Raw genomic sequence first — 18,018 nt, forward strand, 5'->3', positions numbered from 1 at the left:
TTGAAATATAACTCTGAGGGCCAGGGATGTAGCTCAACAAGACCATGCCTGCCTAGCAAGCACTAGGTCCTGAGTTCGATCCCTGGTACCAAAAAATAAAATAAAATATAACTGTTTTATTACTTGAATAGGTCCTCCTTTTTTTCCTCTGTCTCTCTTCTTTTCTCACAGTTTCCTGAGTATTTTTTCTTATTCTCCTTTCCTCTAGTTTAATCTCCATTTTTTTTTTTGTGGTGTTTTGTTTTGTTTTGGTACCAGGGATGAACTCATGACCTTGAGCTTGTGGGAGGCGCCGTGCAACTGAGCTAAATCCCTGGCCCTCCATTTGTTTTTATTAATCCTTATCCTAGTTGGTTTTTTCTGTTACTGTTACTTAATAGTACTAATTTTCCTTTACTCCTTAATAGGATCTTTTATATGTATCATACCACCTTCTTTCCACCTTCCACTGTTTAATTTTTCATAATCTATTTTTTTTTACTTCATGCTCAAATAGCCATACCATTTACCCTTACAAATCTGTACGTAGTTAACTCTACCTTATTATGGCTGAGCACTGTTTACTGTATATAAATACCTGGTTTGTCTTAAAAGTTGCTTCTATAACTATAGATCTTGTTCCTTTGGTTAAAAGCAGTACAGTGTTAATTATTAGAGTTTGTCATTATCTAGTTTGTGCTTGATACTCTATTGCAATGAACTGGTATTCTGTGCATGCCAATATCCGAAGTGTCAGGGGCTCATAAACATTACTACAGTCCATTACCAAAGAACTGGGTACTAGACCAAACAGGCTGCAACCTTTCCTCCCTAACAAAAGAAGATGGTAGGATACATCCAAAGGGCAATAGTTAGCTAAGCCTACAGGACATCTCTGAAAATTTGATGCTGTTATAACCAGAAGTAATTCTCTCTACAAAATATAGGGACAGAGACCAAAGTACTTAAAGTAATAAACAGAAGAGGTGAAAACTACAACTGGCCATATAAAGCTGGAAAGACTCCATGGGGAAGCAACATCTACTAAAAACCTTCATATAATCCCTAAGTCCTCACTCTATTAGACTTCAAACAACAGTACCCTCCAAAAAAAGGAGGGAAAAAAGAGGGGTGTATATAGTAAAAAACAAAACAAACAAAAAAACAGATACAGTGGTACCTCAGTTCACAAACTTAATTTGTTCTATGATTTTGGAAAAGATGGCCACCTTTGTGTTTGTGTGGGAAACATTGCCATGGTTATATTTGTCACCTGATGCAGAGTTTGCACACAAAAACAAAATTTTGCTAAATGATTCTGCTTACAAACCAAACTGTTTGCAAATGAAAGCATTCATGAACTGAGGTACCACCATATATACATACATATACACACACAGGACCATGGGGAAGCAAGGCAACAGAAGACACCCAAGGTCTCCCAACTCTCCCAAAGCAAAGGGTCACAAAGGGAAAGGAAAACAAACAAATACCAGGTAGTTGAACTCTATGAAAAGTAAATAGAAAGGATGAAGAAACCAGAAGAGTTCAAAAAGGAAATGAACCAAAGTTCACAGCAAATTCACTCAATATGCTCAGAGTAAATTTCAGGTTAAATAAGTAAAAAACTGGATGAGCTAACCAAAACAGTCCAAAACTTGAATGACAGATTCAACAAGGATATGGAATCCTCAAAAATATGTCAGACAGAAATCAATGAAATAAAAAACTGTGAAGGATTCATAAATTGCAGGAATGACCAATGTGAAGACAATGTCTGAAATTGAGGACAAAATAATGAATTTCAATGAAATACTCAAAGAATCCACAAAGAAAATAAGAGAACAAGAGAAAACTATCCAGCAGGTACTAGATGACAAAAAGGCCAATCTAAAGCTAATTGGAGTTAGAGAAAAACTAGAAGATATGCCATGGTAATCCTGCTCAGTAGGAGAGGAACTGCTAGTTCAGACATTTGGTGTACGCACTTGGCTGAGGAGGCAATGGGGCGAAGCTACCATCTGTGGGATTATGACTGAATGCCCCTAAATCAGAATCCCACACAGACGGAATGATATGGCAGCGCCAAAGAAGTCTTGGATAGCCTGTCTGCCCACCCCACCCGGTACCAGCAGGCCACCTGGAGCCCACGTGGGACATCTCCTGTTGCGCTCTGGGACCAGGGTCTGGTGTGGAGAGCCCTTCGTCCTGAGAAACAGGGGTATGGCCAGAAAGAGGGCCGCCCTCTCACCTGTCTTGTAAAGCACGCTTGTGGGGAACTGGCCGCTAAACCACTGTAAACTACCTGCTTCTGTGTTGGGGTATCATACATAGTAGAGCAGCTCCCTCACTGTGATCTATTGAAAGTCAGCCCTTGACACAAGGATTTGTAAAAAAAAGAACAAGATAACACAGATTTACTAACATGTTTACAAAAATCATAGAAGAAAATTTCCCAGACATAAGAAAAAAGTTTAAAATACAAGTATGTAGCACTTACAGAACACCAAACAATCACGACAAAAAAGCTGACCAAGGCACATCCATATTAAATTGCCAGATATCCAGCACAAAAATCACTTTTAAAAGCAGCCAGAGAAAAACAAAAACTTACATATAAAGGTAAATCATCAGAATTACAGAGACTTCTCAACATACACCCTAAAGGCCAGAAGAGCTTGTAGTGAAGTATTTCAAACCCTAAGAGCAAATAATATCCAACCCAGAATAACTTGTACAGCAAAGCTATCCTTCAAAACTGATGGAGAAATAAAATATTTCCAGGAAAAAGACCAGCTCAAAAGATAATATGAGTGCTAAACCAGCACTTTAGAAAATACTTAAGAGGCTGCCTCAGAGGCAACCCTTCCACTTGAGTGGGGAGGGGGCGACGTTGAGATGGGGGCGGCTGAGGAAGCAGACTGTACTCTATTTGTGGGCAACCTTCAAAGGAAAGTGACTGAGGAGGTGCTTTTAGAGCTGTTCCACCAGGAAGCAGTCATGCCTCACAAGATGTCAGTTTATCATACCCCCAGCATCATGTTGGAAATTCAAGCCGTACCTCCACATCTCCTAGCAGCAGATATGAAAGGACTGGAGATAATATGACACCATCACCACAGATAATTCAGAGATCATTCTCTTCTCCAGAAAATTATCAGAGACAAGCAGTGATGAACAATGTTTTAAGACAGATGCCATATGGTAGGAAATTTGGTTCTCCACAGGAGATCAATCAATGTGGATCAATCAGGATTTTCACCATCAGTTCAATCACATAATCATACTTATAACCAGTCTTCAAGATCCCAATGGTGCCAGAATACACCACCATCACAGCATAAAATCAGACAGAATTCTCATCTCTACCTAGCAGACAGACATTATAGCTGAGAACAGCGTTACACCGATCATGGGTCTGACCACCATTACAGAAGAAGCAGAGAAGACTTCCTCTATGAAGATAGGAATCATGATGGCTGAAGCCATGATTATGATAACAGAAGGGACAGTAGCTGAGATGGAAAATGGCGCTCATCTCAACACTAGCAAATATTAAAAGGACATTGTTTTATAGGGCCATTTTAGGCTCTTTTGACTAAGTTGAGCTGAAAAAATTTGAAAAATTGTAGAGAAGCTTTTCCAGTTGCCACATTTGTTTTTTTAAAAATGTATAGCTACAGGGCCGGGAATTTAGCTCAGTGGTTCCGGTGCCTGCCTCGCAAGTGCAAGGTCCTGAGTTCAATCCCTGGTACCAAAAAAGAAAAGAAAAACAACAAAAAAAAACAAAAACATATAGCTAGTTTAATACAGAAATGAGAAGAATTGTGGTTCCAGTCTTATTTCATTAATAACCTTTCACCTCAGAGTTTTATGAAGAGGAAAGGGTTTTATGCAAAAGAAAGTGCCACAGTTCCTAATCATTTAGACAGCTCCAGAAGGGTGGATTGTATACCAGGCATGATTTTAAAAAATACAATGTTTAGATTTTGAAAAAGATTTAAAGTAAAAGACACATCTCTATAATGCCATAATGGCACTGTGACTGTAACAAATTTTAAAAATCTAAACATTCCCATATACTTTGATCAGACCTCATAGATGGTTGTATTATAAAGCAAATATTTTAATTTTTTGCACTGCAAGAAATTCCGTGCTAAGTGAATCCAGTTTTGGGGTATATAATAGGAAGACCATATTGATAGCTATCAGCTAATCAGATGGCTACCTGTATTTTGTTAACAAATTAGAAAATATAATTTTTGAGTGACTTGTTTAAGTTTCAGAAAGTTATTGGTTGTTAGAGGAAAAATCTTTTGGGTTAACTTAGAGAATTTAAGTATAAGTTCTGTGAGATGCTCTTTGTAGCTTTTCTCTGTACAAGTATAAATCTACATATGTTATTTCATTCTAAAATTTTAGAAAGTTTTTATTAAATCATGTTTGATGTATGACTGGTCACTAAGGAAGTTAAGCACCTGTACGTTAAATATCTGTATGTGTATATTTTTACATGGAAAATTACAGTATTAAGGTAAATTCACTTTTTCAAGAAGAACAAAAATATCAATGCATACTCATAAAATAGTAAAATATTTTACTGAAAGTATTCTTTTTGGGAAAAAAGATTCATGAAGTCTTTAGGTGCTGCCTCTATCACTCAAATTTCAGAAATTTTAACATTTTCCAAGTTCCCAAGAGCTGTACCAAGGACACATTTTATTACAGAGATTATACAAGTTGATTTTTGTTGGAACATTAGAAAGAATTTAATGTTAACATTTTTCTGCTTTTAAAATTTTAAAATCTTAAAACTTTTTATGTATCAAGATGCTATTTCCCTTTCATTACAGAATTGTTTATAAAATTCATTCCTTGAAAAATTTGGATCCTTTTTAAATACTAATCTCAGCATTTGTACTGTTACTTTTTAATATATTAAAAACATAAAAAGGAAAAAAAAAGAAAATACTTAAAAATATTTCTCAGGGAGGCTGAGGCAGGAGGACTGGCATTAGTTCAAAGCCACCCTGGACTACATAGTGAGTTCAAGGACAACCTGAACTACATAGTGAGACCCTGACTCAAAAAAAAAAAAAGAATATTCTTGACAGAAATTTAAAAACCAACAGCTAAAACCACGGAAGAAACAAAATCTCCATGTAAGGTCAATGGATAAACAACAACAAAAAAGGTCAGGAAAAGAAAAACAATGGATTCACCAACAGATAAAGAAAGCAATGATAGCAAATATTCAACACATCTCAGTAAAAATACATAGATTGGCCAGGCGTAGTGGTGCAGGCCTGTAATCCCAGCATTTAGGAGGCTGAGGCAGGAGGGATCCCACAACTTTGAGGCCAATCTGGGTTACACCTTGAGTTCAAGGCCAGCCTGAACTACACAGCAAGACCCTGTCTCAAAGAAGAAAAAAAAGCCACAGATGGGCACACTGCATCAAAAAACAGAATCCAACAGTCTGTTTCATTCAAGAAAATCATCTAACCCAAAAAAATATTCACAGACTAAAAATTAAAGGTTGGAAAACAGTATTTCATAAACCAGGACCCTGAAAACAAGCAGGGGTAGCAATTCTAATATCAGACATAGTAAACTTCAAGCTAAAACTGATTAGAAGAGACGATGAAAGTCACTACATATTAGCTAAGGGAATTCGTTTATGTAAACCAGTATCACCTTGATTCTGAAACCAAGTAAAGACCCAATTAAAAAAGAAAACTATAGGCTAATCTCCTTAATGAACATAGATGCAAAATTCTTCACCAAGATATTAACAAATAGAATACAACACATCATCAAAAAGATCATACATCATGATCAAGTAGGTTTCATCCCAGAGATGCAAGAATGGTTTAACAATATGTAAGTCAGTAAGTGTAATACATCAAATAAACAGAAGCAAGGTCAAAAACCACATGATCATGTCAACAGCTGCAGAAAAGGTTTCCAACAAAATCCAACACCCCTCCATGATAAAAAAAAAAAAATCCTAAAAAAAACAACAGGTATAGAAGGTCCATACCTGAAAAAATTTTTTGCGGGGGAGGGGGCGTGTACCAGGGATTGAACTTGGGACCTTGAGCTTGTGAGGCAGGCAGCAGAACCACTGAGCTAAATCCCCAGCCCCCATACCTGAATTTCATGCAAGCTATTTATGAAAAACCAACAGCCTGCATCATATTAAATGAAGAAAAACTAAAAATGCATTCCCCCTAACATTGGGAACAGGACAAGAATGCCCACTATCACCACTCCAATTCATAGAACATAGAACTTGAAACATTAGCCACAGCAATTAGGCAAGAAAGAATTAAAAAGGATACATATAAGAAAGGAAGAACTCAAATTATGATTATTTGCAGCTGACAAGATACTCTACATAGAAGACCCAAAGAATTCCACCAAAAAATCTCATACAATAACAAACTTCAGCAACATAGCAGAATACTAGTCCAACACACAAAAATCATTAGCATTTATGTACAACAATAATGAACTCAATGAGAGGAAAATTATGGAAACAATACCCAGTAGCTGCAAGAAAAATGAAATATCTAGGAATTAACCCAAGAAAGTGAAGGACTTCTACAAGAAAACTACAGTACTCTAAGAAAGGCAACTGAAGAGAGCATCAGAGAATGGAATGATGTTCCCAGCTTCTGCGTAGGCAGAACCAATACTGTCAAAATGGCCACACTCCCAAAATTGCTATACGGATTTACAGTTCCAATCAAAATACCAACAGCATACTTTGCAGAACTAGAGAGAAAAAAAATCCTAAAATTTATATGGAACCAGAAGAGACATAGAATAGGGAAAGAAATTTGGGCAACAAGAGCAAAGCAGCAGGCCTTACAATACCAGACTTCAAGCTATACTACAAGCCAATAGTGATAAAAACAGCATGGTACTGGAACAAAACTCATACATGTATCACTGAAACAAAACAGAGAATACATGACACATCCCCAGGCCAGCTTGGTGGTGCACACCTGTAGTCCCAGCACTTGGGAGGCTGAGCTAAAAGGATCACTGCAAGTTCAAAGCCAGCCTGGGCTACATAGTGAGTTCAAGCCCGGCCTGAACTACATAGTGAGACCCTGTGTCAAAAAAAAAAAAAAAAAAAGAGGGGCGACCTACTTTCCGGGCGTCCTTCTGTCTCTCTTAGGCAAAAGCTTTCTTCCTCCAAATAAAATTTTCCTACTCTTAAACCTCCATTGTTCCTAGAACTCATTTTTCGATTTTAGAGAACACGAACTCGCATTTCAGATATCTAGTAGGTTTGGGAGTTGCATTTCTTCCCCCTATATCATTTTGGAGGTCTTCCACCAAGAGTACTGGTCAGAGGTAAGTTTACTTTTGTTCCATAGGTTCTAACGTTGGTCTTTTTGCTTCATAGATTGTTACTTTTCATTTCATAGGCTCTGGCTATTTGTTCCATAGATTCTGGTTTGTGTTTCATAAATTCTGGCCTTTGTTTCAAAAGTGTCTTAATTTTAAGTTGTGTGTTTTAAATGTTTGCATTTCTTGTTTTTCTTATGCATTGTCTATTGTTAAAATTACGTTTTATTCTTGTTTTGTATATGTTGCATTTGGACTTAGTTGCTTAAAAATGTTGTAAAATGGGTCTCTTATAAAATCATCTCAGATAAGGACAGTTCAGGCTTTTATCTTTCCCTTATAGAATCCCAAATGGTGGTTACTCTGACTGCTAGTAATTGCCTTTAGGGCAGCTGCCACTCTCAAAGGAGAGGATAGGTTTCTCCAGTTGTCCTCTGGTGAATCCCCACTCCCACTGACGCCAATGGCAGGTGGAACATTGACCAGATAGGCAATTGGGTTCCTTTTGGAGACAGATCTCTGATTGTGTGGAACTAGCAGAAACTGAGGTGACAACTGAGGGGTCCATGCCAGGGCTACACTCTGGCGGATACCCAAAGGTCCCCCAGAAGAAACTAGCTCCCAACAGCCTGTCCAAGTAATCAGCAAAAAATCTCCACATCTTGTCCCTATCTGGACTCCTTAGTGAGGTGAAAGGGGAACTCTGTCAGTGATCATAAGATATCCTGTCTCAGAGTGATCTGAAATGATGGTGTCAGAGCCCTTTCTTAAGCCACCGTTTAGAGTTAAGCTACAGGTAGACTATTTCTCTACTACTAATAAAACATACCTCTAGACAAATGTTAAAAAAAAACTTTGATAGATTAAAAGCTACCCAAACCTTCTCTTCCCCTCCTAAGAATGGTCTTCATCATTTATGTGTGTAGGGGAGAAAAATGCCTTTTCTGATAGGTTATGGACTTTGGAATGTTGACTGTGGACTTATAAAATGCTATATGGTGATTTTTTGGATGTTACAATCAGCTTGAGCTTTATTTGGACTTTTTCTCTCTACTAGTGAGTTACAAACTCCCCTTAAACTTTTCTCCACCTTGTTGGGAGTTCACTTGAGAATCCCAGTCAGACCGCTCCTCCTTCCAGAAAGTCAGACTAAGGCAACTCACGACTGTGTTGTCTTACCCTAGGGAAAATAGCAATCAGTAACCTGCATTTGTGTTTTTACTCACTAACTAGAATATGGAACTATTTTAGCCAGCCTTTCATCTTCCTTCATGCATGCATAGGAGGTTGATAAGAGTGCCTTTACTATGTATATTGTGGCTGCTAGGAGGACCTATGAGTTTCAAATACTTAGTGAATTTAAAAAGGACCTTAAAAAAGTAACCTTGTCTTGCTGCTAATAAAAGTTGCCTAAATGACTGGATACACAACAGAGATGGCTAAGATCTTTCTCTGCCGTAGGGCCATGGGCAGAATCTCTGACTTACCATCTCAGGAGCTGATCTCTTTTGCAGGAAAAGTGCCCTAATTTGACTGTTGACCTATTTTCCTCTCTCTTTCAAGGAACTAAAAAGCAGTGGTTTAAATCTCTTGGTTTGCTAGCACTATTTCCTTCTCTAAACATGATTGCTATGGCTAAAGTCAATTGTAACTTGTGCTTTGAGAGTACCTACTGAAGTAAGGATATGAGTTCTCTGAAGAAGATAAGATCGCGTGCTGGTAAAGGGTAGATAGATAGTCTGGTTTTATTTTATGGTTCTCTCTCCAGACAGTAGCTACCTACCCTGGACTGGAATAAACCTTGGGGGCCACCCTAGGAGGGCACAGGAATCAAGCAGAGACTTATGGGACGGCATATTTGTTTCTCGTGTTTCAGATTAGGAGCTCCATAACTGAACCTCTTACTCCTTTGGAATGTACTAAGGAGCAATTTAGTATTTCTCTACACCAGGGCGAGGTATGCCTACCTTCTAAAGTCAAGTACACAGAGGGAAGTACTATGATGCTATCTCACAATTAGAATTACACCGCAAAAGAGAGAAAATGGTCAAAATCATCTTATGTTGAGATTTTCTTTACAGTGAGAATTCTTGCTTGTGTTCAAATGTAAATGTGGGACATAGAGAAATGAGAGACACCTCACCCTTAAGACATTTAGTACCAGCCCGGGATTTAGCTCAGTGGTTTCGCCACCTGCTGCACAAGCGCAAGGACCCGCATTGGATCCCCGGTACAACAACAAAAAAAATTAATACCTCTAAGCCTGAGGCTACTCCTCAGCCTAACTTCCAGGTGCTGAGGTTGGAGTTTCTAGACCAACCATAATTAAAACCTCCATGAGGCTATATCCATCCTTCGCTAAGTTGTTCAGGCCTCAAAGACAATATCCCTTGCAGGAACTAAATGGCAAATATGGGACTACCGTGTTCATGTGTCCTTTTCTCTCAGTGATCTAAAACTGATTAAATGAGACGTAAAAAAGTTTTAGGATGACCCTGATATATACATTGAGGTCTTTAGAGAACTTCCTCAGACCTATGGACTAGATTAGAAAGACGTAATGTTGCTCTTAAACATTGATTTCTAATGAGAGACAAGTAGTATTACAAGCTGCTACTACATATAGAGACAAATATTATCTTAATTTTGGAAGCTCAAAAGACAGGCAGCCAGGGGAACAACTGGTTCCTACTGGAACACAAGCAGTTCCTATACAAGACCCCCCCCTGGCCTCCCAATCAGACAGGAGATTAAAATAGAAGACATTTTCAGGCATGTATTCTTGAAGATCTAAGAAAGATGAGAACTAAGCCCTCTTCAGTTAAATTCTCAACTATTTATCAGGAAAAAGATGAGGACATCCCTAGATACTGATTTGATAGAAGGAAATACTACAGTTTTTTCCAAGTCAGTCTTGCAATATGTAGATGGTATGCTGTTATGTGCCCCCTCAGAAGAGCTTTTTTTTTTTGGTACCAGGGATCGAACTCAGGACCTTGCGCTTGCGAGGCAGGCGCCTGAACCACTGAGCTAAATCCCCAGCCCTCAGAAGAGCTTTTCTAGCCAAGACATCTGCTCTGCTGAATTTTCTAACAGACAGGGGTTATAATGTTTCTAGATCTAAAGCACAACTTTGCAGCCTTGAGGTAAAATATTTAGGCCTTATTATATCTAAGGGAACCCAAAGACTGGGGGAAGAAAGAATTAAACCAATTCTTTTCTTTCCACAGCCCAAGACTCTAAAACAGCTAAGGATATTCCTAGAAATTACATGCTTTTGTGGCCTTCAGATAGCAGGATATAGTGAGATTGCATGACCCCTCTATCAGCTTATAGAGAAACCCAAAAGACAGATACCCATATTTTAACCTGGGAACCTGGTTCCCAGACCGCATTCCAGAAGTTCAAACAAGCACTTTTAAGTGCCTACCTACAGGACACGTTTCAGTTTGTATGTTAACAAAAGGTGAGACATGGCTTTGAGAGTGTTCCTACAATATCAGGGAGCTGCTCAACAGCCTATAGGGTATTTAAATCACAAAGTAGATATTATAGATTCAAAATAATTTACTTTTTTAAAAAGCCCTAAACAGTATAGTCAAAACACTGCCATTCTCTTTCAAGAGGCAAAAAGCAGCCATTTGGGTTCTTTGCTTATTGGTTTGATTTTCTGCTTGGCAATGCAGTGGAAGTCAATCATAGCTTTTGTCTCTGGAGACATGTTTTGCTAAGGATCACAGATCCACTCTGGAAAAGCTCCTGATCTTAATTGTCCTTCTACACCTGAGATGGTTAAGATGTAGTTCTAGTGCCACATTTAAAGGCACTCTTCTGTCCCTTCTCCACTGCCCTGCCCTTGCGAAGTAAGGCAGTTTGATTCAAGGCACTTCCCTCTTCTGTGGCTGCTGGATTTCAAGACAAAGCTTCCAGAATGGTGAGTTTCCCCTCCCTGGAATCCTTCCAGAGTAAAGCTGACCTTCATTTATCTCTGGGCCATATAGAAAACTAGTCTAGGTTTAATCCTGAAACTTTCAAGAAATAAATGTAAAAGTTTTAGTCCAGATTTATCTGTCTTTCAGCCCTCAGGCAAAATTAAAGAATGGTAAGAATAGCTAACCTGGCTCTGGCCAAGTCCTTGCACCTCTAGTCAGCCACCACTGGCACTGGATGAGATAAAGTCTAAGGGACACCTTAGATTGGGCATAGAAAGAGGGATAGACAGGGATGACTTCTTTTCTTTCTTTTCAAAATGGGAAAAATTGTCATAGGTAGACATCTACAACACAGCAAGTTGGAGCCTTGGCAGGCCTTCTTCCCTCACTGCATGGAATGCATACTTAGCTCCAAAGAGTGTCACCTAGTTTCTTTCTACATCCAAACTTGGCCTCAGCACACCCGCCTGGAGACAGTTAAAGTTACCATTAACAGTCTGTCTCTTTAGAGGGAACAATTACATATGGCTGTCAAACAACTGTGGCTATAAAAGCAACCATGAGAAGCCTGTATAGCTGGGTATTCCAGGCAGATAAACTGTCAGCTTAGGGCCCATCTTAAAACTATTTTTGCTTTCACAGGTGTAGAAGATTTTTATTCCTTTTGATTCTTATTACAAGAGATCTCTGTTAATTGATCTACAAAGTTCTGACTAGTCTTATTTTATTAAAAACCTAAAAATTTTATAATTATAAACCTAAAAATTATAAGTTAATATAAAATTATAAGAATATAAATTTAAAGATATAAAAGTTATATTATAAAATTATAAGTTATTATAATTCAACCTGGCCAAATACACGTGAGTGCACTCTGGTTTATAAACAAGTTGCCGTGTGTGTGTGTGTGTGTGTGTGTGTGTGTGTGTGTGTGTTTAATTTGTTACAACAGGTACAACTGTTTTGTTTGAGCTTTTTTTTTTTTGGCATTTTGGAATTTTTAAGATGTCTGCCTGTAACCCAAGTTGGCTTATAGATAAATATAATTAAAGACATGCTTCCCCCGGGCTGCCAGATTATCCAAATAATGTCAACTGGTTTTACAAATACAGTACATATTGTTGTCTATATATAATATCTCAGGAATCTTTCATTGGTCAAAAATAATGTGTTATTTGTTATGATCTAAAAATTTAAATAAAATTTAAATTAAGACTCTTGGGCTTAGGAAAACTATGGGAATGGTCCCCTTCATAAATAAAGGAGCAGCTGCCTAGAAAATTTTATTCCAGCCTTTGTTCACAAAGGGGTCCCCAATAATTTCCATAGCCTCATGGGAAATACATCACTAAACATATCATTGTGATATTTATACACTGGTCATGGTCTTAAGTTTTCTATGGGAAAACAAGGTTTTATTTAAAATGTTCTTGATACAAAACAAAACTGACAAAGGGTTTCATGTAACTGATACTCATTGTTATTTCATGGTATATATATCCATGCCTTCCGGGTGTACAAGTCTTCTAGGATATTGTATATGGTAATGATCTTTTTTGACTCAGGTATCTGCCTTTCTCTTGCACTCCAGCTATTTGTGATAAGAGGTACATGTCAAGCCAGCATGAGAAAACCAATCAAATAATAGTTTTCTTAAAAACTTATGTAATGTATGTTATATGTGTCACCACACTTAGGGATGTTCAGTCGCCAAACAGTTGAAACAACGTCACACACTAAAATTAGAGGCTAGACATTATGAACTCCTAAGGTACATTTATAGGCCAAAATGTATGTTCTCTTTAGATGGCATACTACTAAAGAATAACAAATAAGAGTTTTCTTTATGTTATATAATGTCTTGTGATCAGATGGAGGTGTTTGACTGAAAGACTATTCCATACTAAAATGGACATGTAAGTGTTACAAAGAAAATGTCATCATGATTGTCAAGCTAAAATACTGTGTGTGGCTCTTGATCTTAAGTTTATAATATATAACTGTTGTCTGTTAACATTCTACAGGGATCCAACTACTAAAACAACCATGGTTGATAAGAAATAACAGCCCTCTAACTGTGCTTTATACTTCAAAGTGCTTAATGTCCAGACAAAATTATAATAGTTAACTTCACTGCTCCTACTGAAATACTTATGTCACTGATCTTCTCTTCTGGGTGTTCAACAACTAAAGTTTGGAGACCAAAACTAGAAAGGTAACTGGGCTATGAGGATAGCCAATATTTTGGCCCTGGCCCCTCAAGGTCAACAAAGATCCAGGACACAAAGGAAGCTTTCCTACAGGATCCTACATCTTTGGTAAGTCACTCAACCTCCTGAGCAGGGAGATTGCTGGGCACCAGAGGACAAATGTACCGTGTGCCAAAGGAGGGTCACCAAGAGGGAAAAGTCTCCCATGCTTTCACTGAAAGCAACATGGTCAAGCAAGCCTGTGACCCATCCTGATGGCTGACACTGACAGAGGAGCTGAGAGGCTCTATGCATGGTTGCAAAGTAATGCTTGAGGAGACTTAACTGACCTTGATAGCTAGCAAGAGGTTCATACTGATTGACACAGGTCTCACTTTAACTTGGTCTTAAACACCCAGCAGAAAAGAATAACCGAAAGAGGTACAAAATAATGCCATAGTAATAAAGCTAGATATAAAAAGGGTCTCCAGTCACTGACCCCTTCTGGCAGTTTCTAGCTACACCAGTAGCTGACCACAGTTATGAATCATTAGGAAAAAAAACTATGACAAAATCTATAAGAGCTCAGCTAGAGTTTTAAATTTCTTAAGTGAGATTTGTTCAAATTGTTTATCTTCTTACAGTGAAAACTAGAGACTTATGACAAAGTATCACACTTACAGATAACCTTTATCAATGAAAATATCTAAGAGCCAGCAGGTTACAATCACTATTTCAATTTCTAAGTGTGACTCTCCCCAACCTGCCCTTCCATTCTAGTGTGCTCATGCTTAGATTATACATGCTCTAATTTCTTAAAAGTTTCGTTTATTCTTCCCTAGAGGCTGCCAAACTCTAAGCAGTCACACAAATGGAACCAATGACAAATGTGCTAGACTTCTTTTACCAGGATCCACCAGACTGACCTTGTAAAAAGTTTATAACTGCTAAACTACAATATGACTTCTATGTTGGATTCTGAAGTCCCCTGAACCTTCTTATCCTCTTTGTGGAAGGCTATTACTACTTCTTCCAAGTGGAAACACTTGTTGGCTATATTCATAGCAATCCTGCTGACCTTATAATTTGGCACATGTATTCTTAACTATTTCTTTGGTTTTGTCTCCTTCAGACTAAAGCTATACAGCTACCAAGATGACAATGCCTGGCACCAGTCAAAGGGCTTAGATAGACCCTCTGTAGAGTAACTCTGACTGCTGATCACAACTATGACCCTCTTCAGCCGGAAGTAGCCAGACGGGTCTTCACCCTTTGCCCCCTCACAGCAGTTAGGGATACTTCTTCAGAAGGAGGAATATTGCAGATAGGTAAGTTAACTAGAAATCTTGTAGGCAGACAGGGCCAGCCCACGGAGGAGCCAACGTGCAGGACAGTGAAGACGCATTTACTGAAGGCCAGCATGGTAAAAGAGAAACTACCACATCCATGTAGGATGAATAGCAGTGATTGATATTCTAAATAGGTATCAGTCACCTGGGGGGGGGCCTGACCCACCCTTACTGAAAATCATTGTATGCTTGCTTCGTGACTTGCTCCCCGATTTGATCCCCATTTAATCAATATTACCTGGGTGACTGTACTTGTAATCTTATTGGTTGTTCGTGGTTTTGTCCTACCTCATGCCCACCTTCTAAATTTCCATTGGTGGTCTTATAGTTTTGTCCAACTTTGTACCCACCTCACCACATGGCTTTGCTGTATAAAACATCTTTGAATCGTGGGGTGGGTGGGCAACTCACTTTCCTATCCCCCTTCTGTCTCTCTTAGGTAGAAGCTTTCTTCCTCCTAATAAATTTTTTCCACTCTAAAAAACAAAGAAAAGAAAAGAAACGAAGAAAAATCTCTAGACATATTCAGCTATTTTAGCTTTGACAACATGGCCAAAAGCATACATTGGAGAAAAGATAGCTTACTCAACAAGTGGTGGTGGGAAAATTGGTTATCTGTGTGAAGGGGATTGAAACTGGACCCATATGTCTCACCCTGCACTAAATTAAAATAAAAATGGATTAAAGATGTAAATCTTAAAACAGAAAATTTTAATTTCCTGACTGATAAAATAGGTAAAACACTCAAAGACATAGGAGTAGGAAAGGATTTTCTAAACAGAACCTCAATTGCACAAGAAATAACAAAAGTCAACAAATGGAATTGCATCAGACTAAAAAGCTTCTCTACAGCAAAAGAATCAGTAGAGTGAAAAGACAACCTACAGAGTAAGAAAAAAAAATTTTGACAGTTGCTCATCAGACAGAAGACTAATATCTAGAATATATGAAGAACTCAAAAATTTTTGATGACCTAAAATTAAAGACCCACTCAAAATATGGGCAACTGAGCCAGGTATGGTGGCACATACCTGTAATCCCAGCATTCAGAAGACTGAAGCAGGTAGACTGCCAGGAGTTCGAGGCCAGCCTGGACTACATAGTGAGACCCTATCTCAAAAAAAAAAAACAAAAAGAAAAAAAAAAAAAAAGAAATGGGCAAATGAAATGAACAGATACTTCACAGAGGAAGAAGTACAAATGGCCAATAAATGAAAGGCAATCATCCAGAAATTTTAAAATGAGGGCTGGGGATTTAGCTCAGTGGTGCTGTGCCTGCCTCACAAGCGCAAGGTCTGGAGTTTGATCCCCAGTACCACAAAAAGAAAAGAAATCAAAACATAACAAATCCTAGCATGGCTGTGTTGAAAAAGGAACCCTCCTACATTGCTGGTGGGAATGTAAACTAGTACAGCCATTACGAAAATTAGTATGGAGATTTCTCAAAGAACTAAAATTAGAAATTTTGTATGATCCAGCTATGCTCCTTCTAGGTATCTTCCCCAAAGAGTATAAGACATCATATTATAGTGATACATACATACCAATGTTTATAGCAACACAATTCATAATAGTTAAATCCTGGAAACAGACTGTATACCCATCAACAGGTGATTGGATAAAGAAACTGTGGTATCCATATATAATGAAGTACTACTCAGCTATAAAGGACAAATTTGAGACATTTGTAGGAAAACAGATGCAAGTAGAAAATATAATGTTGAGTGAAATAAATCAGACACACAAATTAATTACTGTATGGTATCTCTCATCTGAGTGAGGCAAAGTACAATGAAAATAAAGGAAGGGTAGATCAAGACAATGGGATGGACCTCTTGTAGATGGGAAGGAGTCCAGGGAACCAAGGGCAAAGGGGGAGGGGGAGGGGATGGGGAAATAGGCAGAGTAAAGATATTTCAGGTACAAGGTCCAATACCTCAATGAACGTGGACCATTATATGCCATAAACATAAACTAAGATTAATAATATCAACAAGAATGAAAAAGGAATAAGAACCAAGATATATCATGTAAAGGTACAAATTCCCAATGATGAATGTTATCATATTGCATACCTAAAATGTACCAATAAACTTAATGAAAAACAAAAAAAAAGGAATGATGGGCTGAGGATTTACCTCAGTGGTGCCATGCCTGCCTGGCAACTCAAGGTCCTGAGTTCAATGCCCAGTACAAAAAAAACAAAGAAAAAAAAAAGAAAATGATCCCAAAAACTAAGATAGAAATTCAAGAAAATGCGTACCTATTTAACTACATAGAAAATAAAACATGCGCATGTACCTCCAAAAAAACCTACAACCAAAATTTAAAAGGCAAACTAGGGCCGGGGATTTAGCTCAGTGGTGCCACTGCCTGCCTCGCAAGTGCAAGGTCCTGAGTTCAATCTCCTGTACCAAAAAAATAAATAAAAGGCAAACTAATGTGAAAATGTTCATAAAACAAAGGAATAAACACGCATATTATATACAATAACTACTATGGGAGAAAAGACATTTTGTAAGACTAAACAACAGTTACTCCATCTTTGTAACAGGGCCCCAACTTTTTGCTTCTGTTACAGATCACCAGGTAGACATCGAGTTCCAGGGATGTGCTTGCTGTTGTGCCAGGAAGGTCTGTTGTGTGCGTAGTGTTCTGTCATGCTCTCCCAACTCCATATCTGAATATGTTATCTTAAGGACAATCTGTAAAAGGTCTGTTTTATCTCTCTCCTCCACTTTTGTATTTCTGCTTGCCAACTTCCCCTGAGACCCCCTATAAAAACAGCTTCGGACTCTGAGCCAGTTGCCTCTCTAAGCTACTTTGCTTTGGGAGTGCCCTCTGACCAGACTAATAAAGGTCTGTTTTACTTTCCATCTTGTCCAGTGTGTTCCTTCCCAGGTGTTCTTCGCTGCAGTCAGCTCCTCGGAGCGTTTGGTAAGGCCCTCGGTCTTACAATTTCAACCTCGCCTAGTATGAAATGAATGCGAATTAAAATATTTGAATGTACTTACACCTGTGTGAGGCCTTTCTTGCCAGGCACCACCTCTTCTTAGCACAGTGAAAACCCAAGGCAGGTGACCTCTCTGCATAATTTTTGTGTACTTATTTAGGAAGAACTCAAGATATGAAACAACATTACAGCAGGTATACTGCAACTAGAGATGTTTTTATTGATACCTGGTTTTCTTTTGGTGGAAAGCCCCC

The 18,018-nt window shown here is 38.3% G+C and overlaps 1 protein-coding gene and 1 pseudogene across 4 annotated transcripts in view; one reads left to right on the forward strand and one right to left on the reverse strand.

Moving 5' to 3' along the window:
• The window catches only part of Atrx (ATRX chromatin remodeler), a 300,168-nt gene that overhangs the window by 241,820 nt on the left and 40,330 nt on the right, over nt 1-18,018 (reverse strand). The gene's annotated exons all lie outside the window — the stretch shown is intronic.
• LOC106007916 (RNA-binding protein 7 pseudogene) lies at nt 2,878-3,528 on the forward strand (annotated as a pseudogene).

This window comes from Heterocephalus glaber, unplaced genomic scaffold (genome assembly GCF_053883595.1).
Source record: "Heterocephalus glaber isolate CG9 unplaced genomic scaffold, H.glaber_assembly_v1.0 deba00001613, whole genome shotgun sequence".
In the NCBI taxonomy this organism is placed as follows: Eukaryota; Metazoa; Chordata; class Mammalia; order Rodentia; family Bathyergidae; genus Heterocephalus; species Heterocephalus glaber.